This window comes from Somniosus microcephalus, unplaced genomic scaffold (genome assembly GCF_052327205.1).
Source record: "Somniosus microcephalus isolate GS21.2 unplaced genomic scaffold, FLI_Smic_1.0 unresolved_chr1, whole genome shotgun sequence".
Lineage (NCBI taxonomy): Eukaryota > Metazoa > Chordata > Chondrichthyes > Squaliformes > Somniosidae > Somniosus > Somniosus microcephalus.
The window spans coordinates 53,894,375-53,919,574 of NW_028225179.1; the positions used below are offsets into that span (position 1 = coordinate 53,894,375).

The window sequence follows — 25,200 nt, forward strand, 5'->3', positions numbered from 1 at the left end:
TGAAATGTGTGATTGAAACAAATATAGGATACATGGAAAGAGTTGAAATGTCTTTGAATGCCCGTGGCGCAAGGCCCTGTGTTCTTTATGAAGAGCGGCAGCAGGAATAAAGTTTTACAGAAATAAAATGTACAGACTTGGTGCGAATGAGTAAACTGCGCTGGTCTAAGATAGATAAAAGTTTGAAATTAAATTCATTTCCAAAGGATAAAGTTAACCCTTTCTGCCAGCTCCCTCGTCATTTGCTTTTTCAGTTAATATTTCAAACGGTGTAAGAACATAAGAACATAAGAAATTGGAGCAGGAGTAGGCCATTCGGCCCTTCGAGCCTGCTCAGCCATTCAATGAGATCAGGGCTGATGTTCTGCCTCAACTCCATTCACCGGCCCTATCGCCATATCCCTTGATGCCCTTACTCGTCAGAAATCTATCGACTTCTATTTTGAATATACCCAATGACTGAGCCTCCACAGCCCTCTGGGGTAGAGAATTCCAAATATTCACCACCCTCTGTGTGAAGAAGTGTCTTCTCATCTCAGTCCTGAATGGCCTATCCTTTATCCTGAGACGGTGGCCACTGGTTCTAGACTCCCCAGCCTAGGGAATCATCCACCCAGCATCCACTTTATCAAGCTCTGAAATAATTCTGTATGCTTCAATGAGATCCCCTCTCATTCTTCTGAATTCAAGAGAATAGAGGTCTAGTTTACTCAATCTCTTCTCATAGGACAGTCCCGCTATCCCAGTAATCAATCTCGTGAACCTTCGTTGCACCCCCTCTATGGCAAGTATATCCTTCCTTCGGAAAGGAGACCAAAATTGTACACAGTACTCCAGGTGTGGCCTCACCAATGCCCTATATACTTGGAGTAAGACTTCTTTACTCCTATACACAAATCCTCTTGTAATGAAGGCCAGCATACCATTTGCCAACCGAATGGCTTGCTGCACCTACGCATTCACTTTCAGTGACTCATATACAAGGACACCCATGTTCCTTTGAGCATCTGCATTCCCCAATTTTTCTCCATTCAGGAAATACTCTGCCTTCCTGTTTTTTCGACCAAAGTGGATAACTTCACATTTATCCACATCATATTCCATCTGCCATGTTCTCGCCCAGTCACTGAGCCTGTCCAGATTCCCTTGAAGCCTCTTCACATCCTCTTCACAACTGACACTGCCACCTAGCATTGTATCTTGAGCAAATTTGGAAATGTTACATTTAGTCCCCTCATCTAAATCATTGATATAGATTGTGAATAGCTGGGGCCCAAGCACGATCATTGAGTGACCACACTAGTTACAGCCTGCCATCCTGAAAAAGACCCGTTTATCCCTACTCTTTGTTGTCTGTCTCTTAACCAGTGTAAAGCCCGTGTAGATTGGAGTTCGCTCTCAGTTTTCCCATCGATGTGAAAATGAAACACGAGGTGGCGAGGATTGCCCCGAACAGCAGAGCTGGGCACTGACTCGATTTCTATTGCTGCAGGAGTTGTTCTGTTCCTGTAAATATTTCCCTCAACATTAAAACGCCTGTTTTAACTCACAGCGTTTAAATGGGCGATTTTATTATATGTTAGAGAGTTTCCATCAAATAGATTTTAATAAATCTGCAGAAAGATGAGGTTAGGACTGGAACTGGTATGATGACGATACACAGAGTTAACATCAAATTCAGGCTCATTTTGCAATGGGGCAGGAAACCGCAAACAGTTGCTGATATGTGGCACCGTGATCGTATAGTTGTTCGTACTCTGCGTTGTGGCCGCAGCAACTTCGCTTCGAATCCGAGTCATAATACAGGTTTTTCTTCCTTCCACAATCAATAGCCCTCCTTTACTTTCCTCCTTCAATTTCGTTGTAACTTTCCTGTGGTATTACCTTAATCTAACATTCACTTTCACCTACTCGTACCGCTAAGTGTGCTTTGCACCCACCGCTATTCCTGGGGCACATGTCCCATTCGCCCCGAACTCAAGTCGATACCTTTAGACCTGAGGGACCGCTCGACAGACAAGCTGTAGGAATGCAGGTTCGGCCTTTGGAACCAAAGCAGCCCGATTTTACAAGTTAACTCCTTGGGGAATGAAGTGAACTGGGGAGATTAACTGAAGAACTGTTTTTTTTTTTAGCTGGTAGTTGGCGCTTTTCCCTAGACAGTTGAGGAGCGTGAGCGATGGGAAGCAGTACATGGCTGCGGATGAATCGTGAAATGTGAAATATGCAATTTTTGCAAACTGGTAATCAAAATGCATAATGCACGCTCAGTAGGGAACAAAGAGAGGAAGGGACGCTCCGGGTGTAACAGACAGGGTAAGGGACGCTACGGATGTAACAGACAGGGTAAGGGACGCTCCAAATCTGCCAGACAGTTTAAGGGACTCTCCAGATTTACCAGACAGTGTAAGGGACGCTCCGGATGTACCAAACAGGGTAAAGGACTCTGCGAATGTATCACACAGAGTAAGGACGCTCCGGATAGATCAGACAGTGTAAGGCATGCTCCTGATGTAACAGACAGTGTAAGGGACGCTCCGGATGTATCAGATAGGGTAAGGGGCGTTCCGGATGTACCAGCCAGGGTAAAGGACGCTCCGGATGTATCATACAGATTAAGGGACGCTCCCGATGTACCAGACAGGGCAAGGGACGCTCCGGATGTACCAGACATTCTAAAGGACACTGCGGAATTACCAGACAGGGTAAGAGATGCTCAGGGGGTTCTAGAGCGGTTAGGGTGCACTCAGGACCTATCAGACAGAATAAGGGACGGTAAAGAGGTATCAGAGAGGCTGATGGATGCAGAGTTATTACTTTCTAAACCTCACATTTTCTAATTATCAACAAAAGCAAAAGTTGAATCCGAATGTAACAGGTGGTCTGCCGTCTCCCACGTGGGGGCAATAAGACCGTAGAAAGGGGCCGGCCTGGACAATTATAGCGCTGAGAAATAGATTTATAACTTACACTGATTCCCCCACCCAATACATTAATAAATAATACAGATATGTCTAAATATATTTGTAATGAACAGAGGTGCAAAAGCATTTACATCTAACACAATAGCAACTCACAAATACATTTGTATCTAACATGGACATACACAAATATACTTACATCCATCACAGGTGATTGATTGCTAAAAGTACTGTAATTGTTTGTCTTTATGTGTCCCAGAAATTCAGGCCGGGGGCTTCCCGTGGGTGCAAGCCCCCGACCTACACTTACCTTGCGCGCCGGCAGTTGAGCTTTCGGGCTCCGTGGATTTCCTCTCTGTGGCCCGGTCTCGCTCCCGGCGCGCTGTGCTTGCGTGTTCCAGCGGCATAGTTAGTGCGATGCGTCCCCTTGGATAACGTGAGCCATGGGCAGCCAATCCGAGGAGGGAAAAGCCCATTCATAAGATTGACAGAAAGACCTGTCAAACTTATGAATACTCCGGTCCCCAAAACAGTAGTTAACCTTCAAATAAATTTTAACAAATCATCACACTTTTTAAATAAACTTTAAATTACATTAAATAACTATTTTAAAAATAATTTAAATTTTTGAAAAAAATAATTTTATAAAAAAACGGGGCTAAAAATAAACTTACCTTACTTTAAAGTATTTAAAAATAATAAACCTCTGGAAAAAATGTTTTCATTTCAATTAATTGACCACTTACGTTTAAAAAGCAGGCCTTACGCCTGCTTTTCAAATGTGTAAATCCTACAGGCTTACCCTTGCGTGAAAACCTGTAAAAAAAAACTATGTTCAAAGCGCACGCGCCGCCTCCCCTGCGCGCGCGTTCCACCTCTGAACCACTTCGTTCAGAGGATCGGAAGTGCCGGTTTCCCGCGCATGCGCGGTGCATGCGAGATATCGGCCCTTCCATCGGATCTACGCGTGAGTACCCCGTGCATACTCACGCGTTGGGACCCGAATCTCTGGGCCTACTATGGGCCAGAAATTCGGGTCGGAGGCTTCCCGTGCGTGGAAGCCCCCGACCTGCAGTTACCTAGCGCGCCTGCGGTTGTGCTGTGGGCCCGCGTGGGATTCTGATCCTGGGCCTGCTCCAGCTGCTGGCGCGCAGTGCTTGCATGTCACAGTGGCGCCATTAGTTCGAAGAGTCCCCTGGGATCACGTGGGCAATGGAGAGCCAATCGTAGCACGGAATCTTTATTATCAGATTTGACAGGAAGACCTGTCAAATCAATGAATAGAGATCTGCCCGAAAACCTAACTAAAACTTCAACATTTTTTTAGAAAACATCACAATTTTAAAATAACTATAAATTACATAAAATAACTATTTAAAAAAAAAATTAAATTTTGAAAAAAATAATTACTGTTTTTAACGCGGCTTAAAATAAACTTACCTTTCATTTAAGTATTTAAAAATAATAAACCTGTGGAAAAAAGTTTTAATTTTATTTAATTCACCACTTACCATGTTAAAAGCAGGCCTGGCACTGATTGTTTAATCTCGGCAATGAGAATTTCACATACATAAAGCAGATATTTTAGATCAGATACAGCGTTAAATCTCATTGCTCTAATGCATCAGTGTGTGAATATGACATTAAATGTGTTTCAATACATAAGAAATAGGAGCAGGAGTAGGCCATACGGCCCCTCGGGCCTGCTCTGCCATTCAATAGGGTCATGGCTGATCTGAATGTAGACTCACGTCCACTTCCCTGCCCTCTCCCCGTAACCCCTAATTCCCTTATCTGCTAGGAAAATGTCTATCTCCATTTTAAATTTATTTAATGTTGCAGCTTCCACAGCTCTCTGGGATAGCAAATTCCATAGATTTACTACCCTCTGAGTGAAGAAGTTTCTCCTCATCTCAGTTTTGAAAGGGCAGCAACTTATTCTAAGATTATGCCCCCTAGTTCTAGTCGCACCCATCAGTGGAAACATCCTCACCGCATCCACCCGATCAAGTCCCCTCACAATCTTATATGTTTCGATAAGATCGCCTCTCATTCTTCTGAACTCCAATGAGTAGAGTCCCAACCTACTCAACCTTTCCTCATACATCAACCTCCTCATCTCTGGAATCAACCGAGTGAACCTTCTCTGAACCGCCTCGAGAGCAAGTATATCTTTTCTTAAATATGGAAACCAAAACTGCACGCAGTATTCCAGGTGTGGCCTCACCAATACCCTGTGTAACTGCAGCAAGACTTCCCTGTTTTTATACTCCATCCCCCTTGCAATAAAAGCCAAGATTTCATTGGCCTTCCTGATCACCTGCTGCACCTGCATACTAACTTTTTGTGTTTCATGCACCAGGACCCCCAGATCCCTTTGTACTGTAGCACTTTGCAGTTTCTCTCCATTTAGATAATAACTTGCTCTTTGATTTTTTCGGCCAAAGTGCATAACCTCACAGTTTCCAACATTATGTTGCATCTACCAAATCTCTGCCAACTCACTTAGCCTGTCTACGTCCTTTTGCAGGTTTTTTATGCCCTCCTCACTCAATGCTTTCCCTCCCATCTTTGTATCGTCGGCAAACTTGGATATGTTGCACTCGGTCCCTTCCTCCAAATCGTTAATATAGATTGTAAAGAGTTGGGGTCCCAGCACTGACCCCTGCGGAACACCACTTGTTACTGATTGCGAGCCCGAGAACGAACCATTTATACCAACTCTTTGTTTTCTGTTAGATAGCAAATCTTCCACCCATGCCAGTATATTACCCCCAACCCCGTGATTTTTTTTATCTTGATCAGTAATCTTTTGTGTGGAACCTTGTCAAGTGCCTTTTGGAAGTCCAAATACACTACATCCACTGGTTCCCCTTTATCCACCCTGTATGTTACATCCTCAAAGAATTCGAGCAAATTGCTCAAACATGACTTCCGCTTCGTAAAACCATGCTGACTCTGTCCTATTAAATTATGTTTATGCAAATGCTCTGTTACTGTTGCCTTAATAATGGACTCCAACATTTTGCCAACCACAGATGTTAGGCTAACTGGTCTATAGTTTCCAGCTTTTTGTCTACTTCCCTTCTTAAATAAGGGTGTTACATTAGCAGTTTTCTAATCTGCTGGGACCTTTCCTGAGTCCAGGGAGATCTGGAAAATAATCACCGATACATCCACAATCCCTACCGCCACTTCTCTCAAGACCCTAGGATGTAGGCCATCAGGTCCGGGGGATTTATCCGCCTTAAGTCCCATTATTTTACTGAGTACCATCTCCTTAGTGATTTTAATCGTGTTTAGCTCCCCCCCCCCCATTGCCCCCTGTTTGTCCAGTGTTGGGATATTTTTAGCGTCCTCTACTGTAAAGACTGATACAAAATACAGTAGGGGGATTTAAAGCAGATTCGGAGCCAATGGTTTCTAAGGTGATCTTACCTGTGGCTCGTTAGTTCAGTATTTCTGTTTCCAAATGGTAGAAACAACCTTTAATAAAGTCCCCTTTACCGCATGTCCTGCCGAGCTCCCAGATTGACAATGTGGAAAATATGGAGCAGGCTTCTGGAAACAAACAGACTTACACATTGACCTCACAGTTTCAGCACTTCTGGGACGGAATTCCTGCTTTAAAGAATAAAATTGCCGTTTTATTGCGATGTACTGAACACAAGCTGTTTTTCTGGCAGTTATTATTTGAAGATTTGTGGAATGTCTCCAGGCCGAGGAAAGTGGTTCTATTAAAATGTTGGGGCGCGTCCAGAATTTGAACCCGGTACCTCTTGCATTTTAATTGATGTGAATTCCCAAAATGACAACCACACCCCTTGACCAAAGAACCACTAACCTTGCACTGATTGTCTAATCTCGGCAATGAGAATTTCACATACATAAAGCAGATATTTTAGATCAGAGACAGCGTTAAATCTCAATGCATCAATGTGTGAATATGACATTAAATGTGTTTCAATACAGTAGGGGGATTTAAAGCAGATTCTGAGCCAATGCTTTCTAAGGTGATCTTACCTGTGGCTCGTTATTTCACTCTCCCCTTCCTCCCACACGCTGACGGTTTTTAAACCTTGTTTTATTTCTGCTTCTCTGGGCCAGAGCATTCCACAGTCCCACAAGCCTTTTTACAAATACCCTTTCACTGCTTGACTTCTCTGTTTATTAGTTATGAAGCACCTTGAGTTGCAATGGTGGCGTTTCTGACGTCAAATTAAAAGGCGGCGATTTGGAAACACGTTGGGGTCACAGTTTCTTTTGCACAGAATTGAACCGGAATCTTTCAAGATGGATTATTGTATTTGCTGCATCACAATAAAACATATCTTGTTATAAAGGCTGGCTCATTAGCTCCCCAGTGTCAGAGGAAGGATGGTCTGATCTCCTCATTTATTTCATGTAAGACACAAACACAGGGTAATCATTCAGAATCACCTCACAGATTGACACAGATATAAACAAAGCGGTAGATACAGATAGCAATGAGACACATGGCGAAATGGACAAGAGTTCTGTACACAATTAAACTCTACAGAGATATCGACAGTGTGAGAGATCATTACAGGATCCTGCAACGATGCCTCGGTCAATAGCAACAGTTAGGAGCTGCATTTCAGATGCGGTAACAAACCCATGAGTTTGTTTGCTGTTCCCCAGCTCCCAGAGTGAGTGTGGCCGCGACAGCAGCAACATTCAGGCCGCCTGTCCGGCCCCGCTCTCTCCAAGCGCCCTCTGCTGGTGGAAAGCAGCAATTGCAACCTCAGAGAGCGTAAACTGCCCATCGCTGCGTAACAAGATATCATTGAAGCAGAGGAGCGCAGAGGTTTACATCTGTAGCGTGTAGGTAATATGACCGACTCATTGTTTTGGAACAGCTGAACCTGAATCGTTCTCTGGCAGATGTTGCAGATTTACGTATGAAAAGTGCCCTCGAGGTACAATCGACAAATTTGGAGATGACGTGCAGTGGGACAAGTTAAAGGATCAGCACAGTTAATGCCGAGAACAAATTAAACAGTAGCTCAAGCTGATGAATCTTACACTGGTGAAAATCATCAGCGGAAATTTAGAGGAAGCGACATTGAGAAGGGCTGTACTGCGATTCTAACACTTCTCCAAGCACATTCCGGGCAAATCATTGACAGTAAAAAGACGGTTTGGAATGGAAATGGAACTGCGGGCACGCGTGACAGAGCATTGGTATTGGGAATGCAAAACTGCTGTCTCCAATACTCTGCTTACCTGAATCAGTCAAAATGCAATGGACAACACATGACAAACCTATTTGAATATACATTTGATAATCAGTTGATTCGGTCTGTATTCCAGACAGAGTGACACTTCAGTGAATGGGTATGAATCTCGCTTGAGGGATTGTAGATTGAAATTTGCGAAAGGTCCCTCGTGAGCCCCTTTTTAACGTTGGCGTCGTACTTCTGCTCCCACATGACACAGGTCAACCACAGCCTGTGCTCCCTGCCCGCCTGCTGCAGAAACATTGTCTCCAGATTACAAACTGATTCTAGGTCGGAGATCAATATTCAGGGTACAGCCTAAACACAGCGGGTGGGATCAAATAATAAAGCATTTATTTTAGACCAGAGGCAGCGATAAATGTCCTATATTGCTCACATGCATCAATGTGTGAACCTGACATTAAATGGGTTTAAATACAGTGGGGGTATTTACAGTAGATTCGAGGCCAATAGTTTCCAAGTTGATCTTTCCTGTGTCTCGCTTGCCTCTCTGCCGCCTTCCTCCCACAGGCTGCCGGTTTTTAAATCTTGTTTTAAATCTGCTGCTTGCTCGGCCAATGCATTCCACAGTCTCACAACCCTTTCTACAAATACCCTTTCAATGCTTTACTTCTATGTTTATTAGTTAGGAATCACCTTGAGGTGCAATGGTGGCATTTGTGACGTCAGATTAAAAGGCAGCCTACTGGAAACACGTTGGAGTCACAGTTTCTTTTGCACAGAATTGAAACTGAAACTTTTAAGATGGAATATTGTATTTGCTGCAGCACAATAAACAAAATCGTGTTATAACTGTTGGCTTATTTGTTCCCCAGTGTCAGAGGAAGAGTTGTCTGATCACCCCATTTATTTCATATAAGACACAAACATTCAGAATCACCTCACAGATTGACACTGAGATAAATTAAGCGGGAGATACAGACAGCAATGGGACACATGGCGAAATGGACAAGAGAGCTGGAGAAATAAGAAAAGGCCTGAGAGTCCAGAAGACAGTGACCGGAAACTGATAGACATCAGTGAGTGGTGGCGAGAAGTTGTGTCAGCAGTCTACCCCGTGGCTTAGCTGGTCAAAGCGTCTGTCTAATTGAAGAGGAGATCCTGGGTTCGATTCCCAGCAGGTCCTTTCTTTAATGAATCTCCAGGGGTGAGTTTCTTCTTGTGTGAAAAGGCTACAATTCTTTTAAATTTAACTGTGTCTGCACCAGTTCCCATTCTGGATGAAGGCTCCAGTCGCTGCGAGGCCTGGGTCGAATTTCACCGCTTCAGTATTTCTGGCGGAGCTGATTTTGGACTCTTCACCAAAAATCCATGTTTCCCAAGCAGTGCCATGCGATACTTTGTAGAGCTCCAGTTGTTGATGTGTGGTGCCGTGCTCGTATAGTGATTAATAATCTGCATTCTGGCCGCAGCAACTTCGGCTCCAAACCGAAACATAACGCAGACTTTTCTTCCTTCCACAATCAATAGCTCTCCTTTGCTTTCCCCCTTCAATTTCATTATAATTTTCCTGCGGTATTTCCTTAATCTAACATTCACTTTCAGCCACTTAAACTGCTAAGTGTGCTCTGCTACCACCACTCTTCCTGGGCCACATGTCCCATACGCCCCAATCTGAGTTGGTGCTTTGAAACCAGTCGATACATTTCGACCTGCGGGACCTCCCGACAGTCAAGCTCTGCGAAAGCAGAGCCGGCCTTCGGATCCAATGCAGCCCGATTCAGAAAATTCCTTGGGAAATGAAGCTTCAAACTTTTCAAACAAATCGTTTTATTGACATAATAATACAAGTTTTACAGAGAGAGACTTGTACAACGTCAGTGGTGCAACTCAGAACTCAGAATGTTCAATTCTTCTGCTTCGGGAGAGGGAGAGATGAATTATGAGTTGGTGTCCTCCTTGTTTTTTTTCTGGTCAGTCTTCCAGATCTCCACTCCGTTTGTCTGTCTCCTGGCCTATCTCCTGGAATGTGTGCTGCTTTTTACTTTAGAATGGCTGCTCTTGTAACATTGCTGCTGACAGAAACATGCCTTCCAGTGACTTTCCATTCTCTCTCTCACATGGTTACACAGACTGATGCTACCGGACAGCAGCGAGTGTATGGGAAGGTACCTCAGAGACTGTCGAGGCCTCCTTATCTGGAGCTTCCAGACAATCTGCAGATAACTTTTGGAATTCGGTCAGCAAACCTTCTTGAAGTAAGTGATCATGTTGTCTCGGCGATCCTTTAGTTTCCTTAAAACCGGCATTGGAAATTCCCAAATCCTCCAAGAGGGAGCAGATTGAAGAAAATAAATTATTTGAAGTAGTTAGTTATCATAATGAGATAGCCCGCTGCGAGCAGGGCTCGAACCTGCGCGGGTAAACCCCATTGGATTTCAAGTCCAACGCCTCAACCACGCGGCCATCGCACAGCGAAAAGGTCGGCTCCAAGATACTAAGTTCTCAAATCGCTGACCCTGTTTATTGTTGGCGATGACGGTTTCGTGATATTTAATTTGCTGCAAATTCAGCAAGTCCAGAAGAATCGCAGCGATCATTACAATAAAAGAAAACTTCCGATATTTAACGGTATGTAAGATGTTGAGAACAGTATGGAATATTCTGCAGGGTAATGAAAATAAACAGCAGAAACATTGTGTTCTGCTCCCTCATGACACAGATCAGCCACAGCCTCTGCTCCCTGCCCGCCGGCTGCAGAAACCTTGTCTCCAGATTGCAAACTGATTCTAGGTCGGAGATAAATATTCAGGGTAGAGCCTAAACGCAGCGGGTGGGATCAAATAATAAAGCAGTTATTTTAGACCAGAGACAGCGATAAATGTCCGATATTGCTCGCATGCATCAATTTGTGAATCTGACATTAAATGGGTTTAAATACAATGGGGGGATTAAAAGTAGATTCGGGGTCAATAATTTCCAAGCTGATCTTTCCTGTGTCTCTCTTGCCTCTCTGCCCCCTTCCTCCCACAGGCTGCCGGTTTTTAAACCTTGTTTTAAATCTGCTGCTTGCTGGACCAGTGCATTCCACAGTCTCACAACCCTTTCTACAAATACCCTTTCAGTGCTTGACTTCTCTGCTTATTAGTTATGAATCACCTTGAGGTGCAATGGTGGCGATTGTGACGTCAGATTAAAAGGCAGGCTATTGGAAACACGTTGGAGTCACAGTTTCTTTTGCACAGAATTGAAACTGAAACTTTTAAGCTGGAATATTGTATTTGCTGCATCACAGTAAACAATATCGTGGTATAACTGTTGGCTTATTTGTTCCCCAGTGTCAGAGGAAGAGTTGTCTGATCCCCCCATTTATTTCATACTAGCTGGGGAGCCCGACGTTGCCGGGGCTGTTTTGGGGCAGGCGGTTTAAATCGAGTGCCAGGCTTTGGGGCCCTGTCTGTGTCCCTTTGTGAATCTGGTGCTGGGCAACATTTTAAATCGAGTGGCAGGCTTTAGGGCCCTGTGTGTGTCCCTGTCTGTCTACCTTTTAAAAGCTTGCAAAATGAAAGTGAAACTACTTATGGCTTTGGGGCCCTGTCTGTGTCCTTTTGTGAATCTGGTGCTGGGCAACATTTTAAATCGAGTGGCAGGCTTAGGGCCCTGTCTGTGTCCCTGTATGTCTACCTTTTAAAAGGTTGAAAAATGAAAGTGAAAGTACTTATAAAACGTTTTTGGTAAATCTTATGTTAGTTTTAAAAGAGATACTAACTTTGAAAGTTGTTATAGCTGGAAGCTGAAGTAATTTGAGCTGGAAGCTTAGTGAAAGAATGGCTGCCACATCCCCGAGATGAAAACGAATAGTCCCGCCCACACACACACCGATTGGCCAACCATCAGGGGACCGTACTGTAGGATTGGTCAATCGTGACGGAACAGGATTGGTGGAACCTTGATGTCAGTCAATCAATGCCAGCAGATAATGAGTTTAATTTTGAAGGATTTTTGCTGAAGGTTTTTTGCATAAGGCGCGAACACTTTTCGTCCGACTGAAAAGTAAATACGCTTAAAACCGTCTCTGAAGCGTAAGCTTTCTTTGGAGGTAACGTGCGCGTAGGTACGCCCTGTAACTTTCGAACGCATAGCCCGACAGACGCACAGGCGATGACAGAATGACAGACAGAATGACAGACAGAATGACAGACAGAAGTACCGATTTATATATATAGATAAGACACAAACATAGGGTAATCATTCAGAATCACCTCACAGATTGACACTGAGATAAATTAAGCGGGAGATACAGAGAGCAATGGGACATATGGCGGAATGGACAAGAGAGCTGGAGAAATAAGAAACGGCCTGAGAGTCCAGAAGACAGTTACTGCAAGCTGATAGACATCAGTGAGTGCGGGCGAGAAATTGCGCCAGTATTCGGTCCCGTGGCTTAGCTGGGCAAAGCGTCTGTCTAGTAAACAGGAGATCCTGGTTCGATTCCCAGCGGGGCCTATTTTTATAGAATCTCCAGGGGTGAGTTTCTTCTCGTGTGAAAAGGCTACAATTCTTTTAAATGTAACTGTGCCTGCACCAGTTCCCATTCTGGATGAAGGCTCCAGTGGCTGCGAGGCCTCCGTTGAATTTCACCGCTTCTGTATTTCTGGCGGTGCTGATTTTGGACTCTTCATCAAAAATCCATGTTTCCAAAGCAGTGCCATGCGATACTTTGCAGAGCTCCAGTTGTTGATGTGTGGTGCCGTGCTCGTATAGTGATTAATAATCTGCATTCTGGCCGCAGCAACTTCGGCTCCAAACCGAAACATAACGCAGATTTTCTTCCTTCCACAATCAATAGCTCTCCTTTACTTTCCCCCTTCAATTTCATTATAATTTTCCTGCGGTATTTCCTTAATCTAACATTCACTTTCAGCCACTTAAACTGCTAAGTGTGCTCTGCTACCACCACTCTTCCTGGGCCACATGTCCCATACGCCCCAATCTGAGTTGGTGCTTTGAAACCAGTCGATACATTTAGACCTGCGAGACCTCCCGACAGTCAAGCTCTGCGAAAGCAGAGCCGGCCTTCGGAACCAATGCAGCCCGATTCAGAAAATTCCTTGGGAAATGAAGCTTCAAACTTTTCAAACAAATCGTTTTATTGACATAATAATACTAGTTTTACAGAGAGAGACTTGTACAACCTCAGTGGTGCAACTCAAAACTCAGAATGTTCAATTCTTCTGCTTCGGGAGAGGGAGAGATGAATTATGAGTTGGTGTCCTCCTTGTTTTTTTTCTGGTCAGTCTTCCAGATCTCCACTCCGTTTGTCTGTCTCCTGGACTGTCTCCTGGAATGTGTTCTGCTTTTCACTTTAGAATGGCTGCTCTTGTACCATTGCTGCTGACAGAAACATGCCTTCCAGTGACTTTCCATTCTCTCTCTCCCACGGTTACATAGACTGATGCTACCGGACAGCACCGAGTGTATGTGAAGGGACCTCAGAGACAGTCGAGGCCTCCTCATCTGGAGCTTCCAGACATTCTGCAGAAAACTTTTGGAATTCAGTCAGGAAACCTTCTGGAAGTAAGTGATCCAGTTGTCTCGGCAATCCTTTAGCTTCCTTAAAACCGGCATTGAAAAATCCAAAATCCTCCCAGAGGGAGCAGATTGAAGAAAATAAACTTTTTGAAGTAATGAATTATCATAATGAGAAAACGCGCTGCGAGCAGGGCTCGAATTGCGCGGGAAAACCCCACTGGATTTCAAGTCCAACGCCTTAACCACTCGGCCATCGCAGCTGCGAAAATATCGGCTACAAGATAATAAATTCTCAAATCGCTGACCCTGTTTATTGTTGGCGATGACGGTTTCGTGATATTTAATTTGCTGCAAATTCAGCAAGTCCAGAAGAATCGCAGCGATCATTACAATAAAAAAAAACTTCCGATATTTAACGGTATGTAAGATGTTGAGAACAGTATGGAATATTCTGCAGGGTAATGAAAATAAACAGCAGAAACATTGTGTTCTGCTCCCACATGACACAGATCAGCCACCGCCTCTGCTCCCTGCCCGCCGGCTGCAGAAACCTTGTCTCCAGATTACAAACTGATTCTCGGTCGGAGATAAATATTCAGGGTAGAGCCTAAACACAGCGGGTGGGATCAAATAATAAAGCAGTTATTATAGACCAGAGACAGCGATAAATGTCCTATATTGCCCACATGCATCAATTTGTGAATCTGACATTATATGGGTTGAAATACAGTGGGGGGTTTAAAGTAGATTCGGGGCCAATAGTTTCCAAGTTGATCTTTCCTGTGTCTCTCTTGTCTCTCTGCCCCCTTCCTCCCACAGGCTGCCGGTTTTTAAACCTTGTTTTAAATCTGCTGCTTGCTGGGCCAGTGCATTCCACAGTCTCACAACCGTTTCTACCAATACCCTTTCAGTGCTTGACTTCTCTGCTTATTATTTATGAATCACCTTGAGGTGCAATGGTGGCGTTTGTGACGGCAGATTAAAAGGCAGGCTATTCTTTTGCACAGAATTGAAACTGAAACTTTTAAGCTGGAATATTGTATTTGCTGCATCACAGTAAACAATATCGTGTTACAACTGTTGGCTTATTTGTTAACCAGTGTCAGAGGAAGAGTTGTCAGATCCCCCCATTTATTTCATATAAGACACAAACATAGGGTAATCATTCAGAATCACCTCACAGATTGACACTGAGATAAATTAAGCGGGAGATACAGAGAGCAATGGGACATATGGCGGAATGGACAAGAGAGCTGGAGAAATAAGAAACGGCCTGAGAGTCTAGAAGACAGTGACCGGAAGCTGCTAGACATCAGTGAGCGGGGGCGAGGAATTGCGTCCAGCATACGGTACCGTGGTCTTAGCTGGTCAAAGCGTCTGTCTGGTATACATGAGATCCTGAGTTCGATTCCCAGCGGGGCCAATTTTTATAGAATCTCCAGGGGTGAGTATCTTCTCGTGTGAAAAGCCTACAATTCTTTTAAATGTGACTGTGCCTGCACCAGTTCCCATTCTGGATGAAGGCTCCAGTGGCTGCGAGGCCTGCGTTGAATTTCACCGCTTCGGTATTTCTGGCGGTGCTGATTTTGGACTCTTCACCAAAAATCCATGTTTCCTAAGCAGTGCCATGCGATACTTTGCAGAGCTCCAGTTGTTGATGTGTGGTGCCGTGCTCGTATAGTGATTAATAATCTGCATTCTGGCCGCAGCAACTTCGGCTCCAAACCGAAACATAACGCAGACTTTTCTTCCTTCCACAATCAATAGCTCTCCTTTACTTTCCCCCTTCAATTTCATTATAATTTTCCTGCGGTATTTCCTTAATCTAACATTCACTTTCAGCCACTTAAACTGCTAAGTGTGCTCTGCTACCACCACTCTTCCTGGGCCACATGTCCCATACGCCCCAATCTGAGTTGGTGCTTTGAAACCAGTCGATACATTTCGACCTGCGGGACCTCCCGACAGTCAAGCTCTGCGAAAGCAGAGCCGGCCTTCGGAACCAATGCAGCCCGATCCAGAAAATTCCTTGGGAAATGAAGCTTCAAACTTTTCAAACAAATCGTTTTATTGACATAATAATACAAGTTTTACAGAGAGAGACTTGTACAACGTCAGTGGTGCAACTCAGAACTCAGAATGTTCAATTCTTCTGCTTCGGGAGAGGGAGAGATGAATTATGAGTTGGTGTCCTCCTTGTTATTTTTCTGGTCAGTCTTCCAGATCTCCACTCCGTTTGTCTGTCTCCTGGCCTGTCTCCTGGAATGTGTTCTGCTTTTCACTTTAGAATGGCTGCTCTTGTAACATTGCTGCTGATAGAAACATGCCTTCCAGTGACTTTTCATTCTCTCTCTCCCATGGTTACACAGACTGATGCTACCGGACAGCAGCGAGTGTATGGGAAGGTACCTCAGAGACTGTCGAGGCCTCCTTATCTGGAGCTTCCAGACAATCTGCAGATAACTTTTGGAATTCGGTCAGCAAACCTTCTTGAAGTAAGTGATCCAGTTGTCTCGACAATCCTTTAGTTTCTTAAAGCCGGCATTGAAAATTCCAAAATCCTCCCAGAGGGAGCAGATTGAAGAAAATAATTTATTTGAAGTAATTAATTATCATAATGAGAAATCCCGCTGGGAGCAGGGCTCGAACCTGTGCGGGGAAAATCTCATTGGATTTACAAATCCAACGCCTTAACCACTCGGCCATCGCAGCCGCAGAAATGTCGGCTCCAAGATACTAAATTCTCAAATCGCTGACCCTGTTTATTGTTGGCGATGACGGTTTCGTGATATTTAATTTGCTGCAAATTCAGCAAGTCCAGAAGAATCGCAGCGATCATTACAATAAAAGAAAACTTCCTATATTTAACGGTATGTAAGATGTTGAGAACAGTATGGTATATTCTGCAGGGTAATGAAAATAAACAGCAGAAACATTGTGTTCTGCTCCCACATGACTCAGATCAGTCACAGCCTCTGCTCCCTGCCCGCCGCCTGCAGAAACCTTGTCTCCAGATTACAAACTGATTCTAGGTCGGAGATAAATATTCAGGTTAGAGCCTAAACACAGCGGGTGGGAGCAAATAATAAAGCAGTTATTTTAGACCAGAGACAGCGATAAATGTCCTAAATTGCTCACATGCATCAATTTGTGAATCTGACATTAAATGGGTTGATATGCAGTGGGGGGATTTAAAGTAGATTCGGGGTCAATAGTTTCCAAGTTGATCTTTCCTGTGTCTCTCTTGCCTCTCTGCCCCCTTCCTCCCACAGGCTGCCGATTTATAAACCTTGTTTTAAATCTGCTGCTTGCTGGGCCAGTGCATTCCACAGTCTCACAACCCTTTCGACAAATACTCTTTCAGTGCTTGACTTCTCTGTTTATTAGTTATGAATCACCTTGAGGTGCAATGGTGGCGTTTGTGACGTCAGATTAAAAGGCAGGCTATTGGAAACACGTTGGAGTCACAGTTTCTTTTGCCCAGAATTGAAACTGAAACTTTTAAGATGAAATATTGTATTTGCTGCATCACAGTAAACAATATCGTGTTATAACTGTTGGCTTATTTGTTCCCCAGTGTCAGAGGAAGAGTTGTCTGATCCCCCCATTTATTTCATATAAGACACAAACATAGGGTAATCATTCAGAATCACCTCACAGATTGACACTGAGATAAATTAAGCGGGAGATACAGAGAGCAATGGGACATATGGCGGAATAGACAAGAGAGCTGGAGAAATAAGAAACGGCCTGAGAGTCCAGAAGACTGCGACCGGAAGCTGATAGACATCAGTGAGTGGGGGCGAGAAATTGCGCCAGCATTGGGTCCCGTGGCTTAGCTGGTCAAAGCGTCTGTCTAGTAAACAGGAGATCCTGGGTTCGATTCCCAGCGGGGCCTGTTTTTATAGAATCTCCAGGGGTGAGTTTCTTCTCGTGTGAAAAGGCTACAATTCTTTTAAAAGTAACTGTGCCTGCACCAGTTCCCATTCTGGATGAAGGCTCCAGTGGCTGCGAGGCCTGCGTTGAATTTCACCACCCCCTTCTCAAGGCCAATGAGGGATGGGCAATAAGTGCTGGCCTTGTCAGCGATGCTCACATTCCAGGAGGGAATAAAAAGAATAGCATTGCCACGCACGATACCGCTTAATAAAGGGATTGTTGATGAAGAGTATGACTCACTAGATGCTGCTTGACCCAATCAATGCTTCCAATATCATATATTTTTATTTTGAACTTTGCAGCGAGCATTTCTTTGGTAAAACCCGAAAATAAACATAATTGTGGCAGCGGTGGGATTTGAATCCACTCCCCTGAAAAGACTGAAAATTAAATCCAGCGCCTTGGAACGCTCAGCCACGCTAGCACGTCATTGCTATCTCATTTCTGAAGCTGGGGACTGACAACTGAAAGCTGACTTTCCTGTTGCTTTTGCTTTGGGTCCAGGGATTTGCATTGAGAAAGAAGGAAAGAAAAGATCTCTCTGTGCTGTGTTTACGGGGCGCGGTGGTTGAGAGGTTAAGCAGGTGGACAGTTAAGCGACTCCGCTCTGCACGCAGGGTTTCGAGTTCTAGCGTTGTTGCATTTCAGACTAGATTTTTTTTCATTACTTCAACACATCCAAGGCTCCTGCATCTGAGTGCCATCTTTGCCCAATCCGCAGTGGGGAGTTTTGTTTTGCTGCCTCGCTCTATTTTCTCAAATCAGCAAGGACCTCATTCCCGCCCAAACTGTTCCTTGCACGGAGGTGTTGAAATTGTAAGTTATGACCCACGTGAAGTATCAGTCACAGTGGGCAGTGATGTCCTGGTAAAATGAATATTTCTTCACAGATGCTGCCTGAGCTGCTGAATATTTCCAGCTTTTTCTGTTTTTAATTTTGTGCTTTCACTGTAGCAGTTTACCTGACAACACAAAACTTGCCTCAAGAGCGGAGCTCCAAGCAAAACGTTTCGGTGGTCTTCTCACACACAAAGTCCACTTAACTTTCCTACACACACTGTGAAGTCAGCCGGTTCCGCCCATATTGGCCTGAGCCACGGCATTCAAAACACTCTTTGCACCTGGTATCAGGGAGTCTAAAAGTTTCTCAGAGGGGATTGCGAGAGCAAAGGTCAGCTCAGAGGATGTGAGGGAATTGAAGGGTTCCTGAGATAGTATCAAGGGGGTATGAGGGCTTTGAGTGGATACCAGAGAGAGTAGTGGACTCTGTGGCGGTATCAGGGAGGTTAGAGACTCTCAGGATGTATCAGAGCGCGTAAGGGACGCTTCGGATGTTTCAAAGAGTGTAAGAGACACTGAGGATCTATCAGCGAGGGTGAGCAATGCTATGGAGATATCAGATTGGGTAATGAACACTCAGGTTGTATCAGAAAGATTGAGGGACACTTGGGAGGTAGCAGAGAGATTATGTGACGCGGAAGCGGTGTCAGAGAGGCTGGTGGAACAAGAGTTGTTTTTTTTATAATTATCACATTTCTAAATGTCAACATAGTTACTAAAAACAAATGTTGAATCCGAATGGAACAGATAGTCCACCGTACCCCACGTGGGGCAATGAGAAGGTAGAATCGTGCCGGACTGGACATTTTCAGACCTCAGAAATACATTTATAACTGACACAGATCACCCACCAATACATTAATAACTAGCTGAAGTGCCCGGCGGTGCCGAGGCTTTTTCGAGGGAATGTTGTTGTTGGAAGAGAGAGAGAGAGCGACTGGGGGGAAGAGAGAGAGTGACTGGGGGGAAGAGGGAGAGCGACTGGGGGGAAGAGAGAGAGCGACTGGGGGGAAGAGGGGGGAAAAGAGAGGGGGGAAGGGGAGGGGGGAAGGGGAGGGGGGAAGGGGAGGGGGCGAAGGGGAGGGGGGGAAGGGGAGGGGGAGGGAAGGGGGGAAGGGGGGAAGTGGAGGGGGGGAAGTGGAGGGGGGAAGGGGGGGAAGTGGAGGGGGCAAGGGGGGGAGGGGGGAGGGAAGGGGGGAAGGGGAGGGGGAAGGGGGGAAAGGGAGGGGGAAGGGGGGAAGGGGAGGGGGAAGGGGGGAAAGGGAGGGGGAAGGGGGGAAGGGGAGGGGGGAAGGGGGGGAAGGGGAGGGGGGAAGGGGAGGGGGGAAGGGGGGGAAGGGGAGGGGTAAGGGGAGGGGGAAGGGGGAAGGGGAGGGGGAGGGGGGGGAGGGGGAGAGGGAGGGGAAGGGGAAGGGGAGGATAAAGGGGGAGAATCCCCGAGCCCCCTGATCCCCGAGGCTCGCCCCCCCCCAAACTCCCGAGCCCCCTGATCCCCGAGGCTCGCCCCCCCGAACTCCCGAGCCCCCTGATCCCTGCCCCCCCGAGGCTCACCCTGGCACCCCCCCACCAACCCCACCACCGATCTCCGGATACCCGATCTTCCGAACACCGGCCCCCCGCCCTCCGGAGCCCCGCCCTCCCGAGCTGGCTTCAAGACCGCCGATTGCGCCTGTGAGAGACGGCTGGCGGACCCGGTTGCCGGGGTAACCCTTCCTGCTCACCAAGCCCCGGCCGAGATCCGCGCTCCCGAGAGCCCCGCCGACCCCCCGCCCGAGCCGAGCGGGGAACAGAGAGACGCCACGTCTCAGCTGCTCCTGCTGTGCGCGCACCGTGACTCTCGTGGCTGACGCCGTTGCCCCGGGTAACGTGACACCGGGGGGCGCGGGGGGGGGGCTGGTGAGGAGCTTAGCAGAAACCGTGGGACAATTACCTAGCTCGGGCCTGGCTGTGCAAGAAAGGCCCAGGCTTTCAGGCCTAACAAAAACGGGGAAAGGTAGGAAAAAGAATCTTCAGGTTAGAGAAAATACTTACAAATGAGTCTAGTTTTTTTTAAAACAATTTAATAAAACAATTTTATTTTGCTGGAAATGTATATTTGAAAAGAAAGAAGCAGAAAGCAGGAAAAAGAATGGAAGCAAGATGGCGGCTACTCACCTCAGTTCAGAACGATAAGGCCCGCCCACACACGCACCGATTGGTCGACCGTCAGGTCACCAAACCTCGAGGTCACTCTGTCGCTAATGAGCGGATAATGAGATGCTAATGAGCGGAATGTTGAAGGTTTTTCGGGTACCGCGGGCGCGATTTTTGCCCGGCTGAAACGTAAATACGCTTAAGACCGTTTTGGAAGAGGTAAGCTTTCTTTTGACGTAACGCACGCGTAGGTACGCTCTATAACTTTCGAGCGCATACCAGACAGACGCACACGTGAGGACAGACAGAAGGACAGACAGACAGAAGGACAGACAGACAGAAGGACAGACAGATCGACCGCTTTATATATATATAGATAATACAGACACAGCTAAGTATATCAGCAAACTACAGAGACGCAAAATCACTTACATTCAGCACAACAGCAACTCACAAATACATCTTTATCTAACATGGACACATCCGATTATATTTACAAGGACCACAGGTAATTGATTGCTAAGAAAGACATTAATTGATGTCTTTAAAGGCTTGATATCAATATCGTGGTTTGCAGTGACCTTCTTCCAGAACCGTTGGAGATTGTTGTGAACTGATTTCGGTCCTGTCCGATAACTTCTTGCGTGGATTACTGCAAATTTGAGCATAATGGATTGATTCCACGGGCCCTGTTCTGTTTACTCCCAACACAATACATACTTACAACCAATAAAACAAATCTGCCGTGGATGGAAGTCGGCTTCGTTTTCTGGAAGCAATAATCAAAAGGGCCGAAAAATGACCTCTCGCAAAATCGTGCGATATAAACAAAGGATTAAACGTCAGAAGTGGGATGCGAGCCCACACCTCCAGGAGCAACCCCGACCTAAACACCTGAGACCGACTGGTCATCCAGACTTACTGTTCCAATCCTACTCACGTCCCCTCCATCATCTCTTTTTCTGGAACATTGATGACTGTATCGGTGCTGTTTCCTGCTCTCGCCCTGAACAAGAAAATTTCCTTCACTTTGTTTCCCATTTCCACCCGTCCATCACCTTCACATGGTCCATCTCTGACTCTTCCCTTCCCTTCCTCGACTTCTAAGTCAACATCTCTGTGGATAGGTTATTGACAAACATTCACTATAAGCCCACTTCCTCCCACAACTACCTGGACTACACTCCCTCACACCCGGCTTCCTGTAAGGACTCTCTTCCATTCTCCCAGTTTCTCCATCTGCACCACATCTACTCTGACGATTCCCCCTTCCACACTAGTTCCTCTGACATGTCTTCATTTTTCCTCAACTGAGGATTCCCCTCTACTGTGGTTGACATGGCCCTTAGCCATGCCCGTTCTATCTCCCGAACTTCTGCCCTCACCTCTGCCCCTCCCTCCTGCAACCACCATAGGGTTCCCCTACGCTTTCACCCCAACAGCCTCCACATTCAACGGATCATCCTCCACCATTTCTGCCACCTCCAGCGTGATCCCACCACCAAACAAATCTTCCCCTCACCTCCCCTTTCACCATTCTGAAGGGACCGCTCCCTCCGCGATACCCTGGTCCACTCCCCTATCACCCCAATCACCTCTTCCCCTTCACCCGTCACCTTCCCGTGCAAGCGCAGGAGATGCAACGCATGCCCTTATACCACCTGCTTCCCACTGTCAGGGGCCCCAAACATCACTTCCAGGTGAAACAGCGATTTACTTGTACTTCTTGCAATTTACTATAGTGTACTCGATGCTCACGATGGGGTCTTCTCTACACTGGGGAGACCAAACGCAGATTGGGTGGCCTTTTGCAGAACACCTCCATTCAGTCCGTAAGGGTGACCCGGAGCTTCGGTCGCCTGTCACTATCATTTTCCGCTGCACTCCCGCTCAGACCTCACCGTCCTAGGCCTCTTACATTGTTCCACTGAAATTCAAAGTAAGCTCGAAGAACAGCACTTCGTCTTTTGATTAGGCTCTTTACAGACTTCTGGACTCAACATAGAGTTCAACAATTTCAGACCATAACATCGGCACCTAGCATGTATATTTTTTTCCACACTTCTTTTTTGTTTATTTGTGTTTTATTTTCTTCTCTCCCACATGGCAGCTGCCTTTCCTTCTGTCAGGGCAATTTACACTTCATCTAGAGCCATCTTTTGTTTCTTAAGCTGCCCCATTACCAGCTCCTTTTGCCTTGAATATCGGTTAATGTCTCTTACCCTCTACTGCCTCCTATCCTATCACAGACCATCCTTGTTGTTCTTTCATTCCCTCCCCCTTTCCCAGCACCTACACTTGCTTTAAAATCTGTTCTTTCGCCTGCTTTTTTCCAGTTCTGACGAAACGTTAACTCTGGTTCTCTCTTCACAGATGCTGGCTGACCTGCTGAGTATTTCCAGCATTTTCTGTTTTTTTCCTGTAACATTATCCAGTGATTTCCTCACTGAGGCAAGTAAAACGTTTCATTTCATTCGGTCCTCGCCAACTGTTGCTGGAAGGCCGATTGACCTGGATTCAATCTCCACGGATTTTATGTCGCTGTGCTCGGTGTATGAGGAGGCTTCGCCAGGCCATATTGTATCTTGCTTCCCAAGGATGGACAGCAATGCGCTGCCTTCGCTGCAGTAGGGTCCCCCAGGGGTGGGTATTAGCACCATCACTTTTCCTGTTATATATAAATGACCTGGACTTGGGTATCGGGAGCAAATTTCAAAGTTTGCTGATGGGTTGGCAACATTTTAAACATTCAGCAGGACAGTATTCGGCATTCGGGATCCTTGATATTATAAACAGGGAAATAGAGAACAAAAGCAAGGAATCTATGCTCAAACTTCATAAAACATCATTTAGGCATAAGGTTGAGTAGTGTGGCAAATTCTGGGCACCACAGTGAGGAAGGATGTAAAGGCCTCAGAGAGTCTGCAGTAGAGATTTACTAGAATGGCACAAGGGATGAAAGACTTCTGTTATGTTTAGAGATGAGGAAACATTAATACGCAGCGATATTTAAGATCTGTAATGCACTGCCTGAAAGGATAGTGGAAGCAGATTCAATCGTAACTTTGAAAATGTAATATGATAACTACTTGAAAAAAATACTGGGCTATGGTGAAATTGCAGGGGAGTGGGATTAATTGTTTCGCTCTTTCAAAGAGCCGGCACAGGCACGATGGGCCGAATGCCCACTTCTGTGCTGTAATATTCTACCATTCTATAATATCGACCTCCACAACGTCACCTATAGGCGAGAGATGCAAAGTTGTGCACAACTCTGCTTCAGTGGTATCGTGTTCACCAGAGATGGGCTGTAATGCGCTGACTGAGGCCTAATTCGCGGCTTCTTGCCAGCAGCGGGTGGTTGAAGAGAGCTGCTTTTCGCGCCCTCACTCATTCGGGGTTCTGGAAAACGGCAACAAAACGATGGATTTGATGGCATGTCTGAAATGCAGCTTCGGACAGTTGTTATTAACCGAGGCAGCCCTGCAGGATCTTATAATGATCTCTCAAATATCAACTGAAACCAGTCAGGATGTAAGTATCATTTTGCTTTTCCAAAATAAACGGTGTGACTTTCATTGTGGAAACCTGGATAGAGTCTGGTCTGGCTCACTGCGGAAATATGCATGTCACAGCTAACCAGCTCTCTTGCAACCAGTACAGCCTCCCATTGGCCTTTCGGAGACTTGTCTGCTAAGATGAAATCTGATTTCCGTGAAGCCAATCTCAGGCTTTTACATATTTTTGATGTGCCTGCTTCCGATCACAGGGTTAATGGTGGGAACGTCAGCTCTGCCCAGCTGGCAATGTTTGTAGCACATTTCCTTTCAGTCAAAACACACATTGAAATCTGAAACTGTGAGCCAATAATGTAAAGATTACCCGATCGTTCGTCGAACCATTAATTTTTGAGCTCACGGCCGACCGTGTTAACTGATTGTCCCACAGAGGCAAAACCCTTTCCATATTGAAACAATGATTCACCGAGCTACAGCATCAGGTTACAGCAACCAATAAGGATCGAACATATATTACGAATTACGTTCGGTCTGCTGCAGATAAGCGGAGCATTGGGGACTGTATTTTGTACATTCCGAATACCAACGCCCTTTCACGCCAGCCCAAAGTTCGATTCCCATTCTGAGCACTCTTTCACAGTTCGATGACTTCCATCGTATGTCCAAGTTTGCTGACGGCACCAGGTTAGGCAGCACAGTAAGTAGTGTAGATGGAAGCAGAAATTTGCAAGGGAACATTTATACTTTAAGTGAATCGGCAAAACTGTGGCTGACGGGTGGATTAGAGTAATTTCAAAATGGCAAATAGTTAGGAACTGTGGAGGAGCAGAGAGATTTAATAGTCCACGTAGAGTAGTTACTTCAAACTACCGGACACGTACAAAAAAATGCTAGGTTCATGGAATATTAGCCTTAATCTCAAGATGGCGGGAATACAAAGGGGCGGAGGTGCTGCTGGAGGACTACAGGAAAGATAGGGAAATGGTGCAGGGGGAGGAGTAGCCTTAGTGATTCAGGATGAAATCAATTCAATGTTAAGGAGGATATAACGAGAGGTAAACAGACAGTGGAGAATTTATGGTTAGAATTAAGAAATAGGAAACGATTTAAGACTGA

At 45.6% G+C, this 25,200-nt stretch overlaps 3 non-coding genes across 3 annotated transcripts; 1 reads left to right on the forward strand and 2 right to left on the reverse strand.

Annotated features, from left to right (window-relative positions):
* Nucleotides 1-10,514: 10,514 nt before the first annotated feature.
* trnas-uga (transfer RNA serine (anticodon UGA)) lies at nt 10,515-10,598 on the reverse strand. The gene has a single exon. It is a non-coding gene; the product is annotated as a tRNA-Ser (tRNA).
* A 5,684-nt stretch (nt 10,599-16,282) lies between these two features.
* trnat-ugu (transfer RNA threonine (anticodon UGU)) lies at nt 16,283-16,366 on the reverse strand. The gene has a single exon. It is a non-coding gene; the product is annotated as a tRNA-Thr (tRNA).
* A 1,112-nt stretch (nt 16,367-17,478) lies between these two features.
* Nucleotides 17,479-17,552, forward strand: trnat-agu (transfer RNA threonine (anticodon AGU)). The gene has a single exon. It is a non-coding gene; the product is annotated as a tRNA-Thr (tRNA).
* Nucleotides 17,553-25,200: the final 7,648 nt, after the last annotated feature.